A 2,541-nucleotide genomic window follows, 5' to 3' on the forward strand; every position below is an offset into this window, starting at 1 on the left:
GACGTACACAAGAGGGAAGAAGAAATTGTTGGAGGAAGTCATTAAAAAAATTAGGGATTAGAGGGATTAAAAGAGGGGAAAAAACTATTTAGAAACTAATTAGAAAAAATAAGGTGAAACATAAAAACACAAGAGAACTCTCTAAGGCGTACACATAAGCTTTTTTGTTGAGGTGGGATATGTTTGCACATGTGGAAGAAATACTATGATGTGGCATGAGAGTTGACATGGGAGTCTGTTTTAAAGAAGAAACTAGAATATAACCCGCGTGTTGCGCGGAAGATGTACACTTCATCATATTAGTAGTTGTGAATAAGATTTTAATATTTCAAAAAATAATATAATCTATTTATTTAGTTTGTAGAGTATTTTTTTCAAGTGAATTTATTTGAGTAATTATTATATATGAGTTGGCAAATACACATTTGAAAATATGTAAAATGTTTTGCATAGTGAAGATCATCCTACAAATAAAATTCATAAATTATATTTAGTGTTAAAAGTCTTAAAAGTATTTTAATAAATATTAATATATGTAATTATCTACCACAAAATCAAATTAATCATGCTCTTTTTTTGTTGTCAAATCTAAATTTATTGTCAAAATATTGTTAGAAAATTATAAAAATGAGTTTGTCATTTAATATTCATTTCATTACAATCATGTCAAAGAAGTAAAAAATCTAAATTCCAATATTTTAAGTATGAGACTTCTATACAACATGATTTGAGAATTTTCACAAACAACTCGTATGTACGGTTGAGTAAAGGTAAAACATATGTAGAAACTTAAAATTGGTAGTATTTTAAAAAAAAATGACAATATAAAACATCTCCGTAAAAAAACCACAAATACTTTTTTAATATAAATGGTACATAGTTTTCTCTCGAATACACAATACTAACACTCATATAAAGCTGATATTAATATATGTAATTATCTACCACAAAATCAAATTAATCATGCTCTTTTTTTGTTGTCAAATCTAAATTTATTGTCAAAATATTGTTAGAAAATTATAAAAATGAGTTTGTCATTTAATATTCATTTCATTACAATCATGTCAAAGAAGTAAAAAATCTAAATTCCAATATTTTAAGTATGAGACTTCTATACAACATGATTTGAGAATTTTCACAAACAACTCGTATGTACGGTTGAGTAAAGGTAAAACATATGTAGAAACTTAAAATTGGTAGTATTTTAAAAAAAAAATTGACAATATAAAACATCTCCGTAAAAAAACCACAAATACTTTTTTAATATAAATGGTACATAGTTTTCTCTCGAATACACAATACTAACACTCATATAAAGCTGAATGTGGACAATCTTCTTTGTCTTTTGAGGAGCCAATACACTTTCATGTCATAAATGAGTTAAAATATGTCTGCAAAAACAATACTCTAACTAAGAACATTCAAGATTTTGAGAAAAAAAACAATACTCTAACTAAGAACAATCAAGATTTTGAGAAAAATGAGCAAATAGGTATAATATGTTACAAAATACCACTCATTCAAAAGTTGTGTAAAAAAAAAAGAATTTTCCAACTATATCTACTTCTTTGAAAATAATTGGGTTCCAAAGAGATTTTCTTTTGAGTTGATATAGTGGAGTTGTGAAAACTTACATATGCAGAATGTTTGCTCATGACAGAACTTTTAGATGTGCCACATGAGCTTTTAGGTGGCACAATATTTGATGAAGATGTAGGAGTCTATTTTAATATATATGATGTTTATGTGGGAGTCTATTTTAATAAATTTTTATCTAAAAGAAAAAAGTTTGAAAACATGTAATGATGGAGGAAGAGATGGAGAAACCTTTAAAATGACGCAATATATTAATAATGATGGAGGAATAACCGTTATTAATAATGATGGAGGAATAACCGTTATCAATAATGATGGAGGAATAACCGTTATCAATAATGATGGAGTAACAATGAATGTCGAATAACTGATAAATGATATTTATTGTATTGTAATTTGTAACTTATGACATATGAATAGTTATACCAAATATTATATTAAAAAAATGTAATAAAAAATAAATTGCAAGTATGACAATAAGAAAGAGGAAGAATATTTGTTAGATATGTTACATCAGATTTCTTTTGATGTGACAATGTTAATATATAAATTTTTCTCTAAGTCCATATCAGTAATGAGTATAATAAAAAAAAATATAAAAACAAATTGTTGGCCTAACTCTAAATTATATCTCTCTATTTGATTTAAATATTAATTTTACTTATCTAATAAGTAACATGTGATATATTTTGTAGATATTATAGATTTTATTAAAAAATATTTTTTTCCAGTAATGATACTATGTAATATTTAATTTGAAGATGTTTATGGATGAATAGCCGTTATCAATAATAATAGAGGAACAATGAATGTCAAATAATTGATATTTATTTTATTGTAATTTATAACTTATGACACATGAAGAGTTTCACAAAATATTGTAATTTATAAGAATATTTTATAATTTTAGTCATTTATAAATCTATTATAAAATAACTTATAAAA

This window comes from Cicer arietinum, chromosome 1 (assembly GCF_000331145.2).
Source record: "Cicer arietinum cultivar CDC Frontier isolate Library 1 chromosome 1, Cicar.CDCFrontier_v2.0, whole genome shotgun sequence".
Lineage (NCBI taxonomy): Eukaryota > Viridiplantae > Streptophyta > Magnoliopsida > Fabales > Fabaceae > Cicer > Cicer arietinum.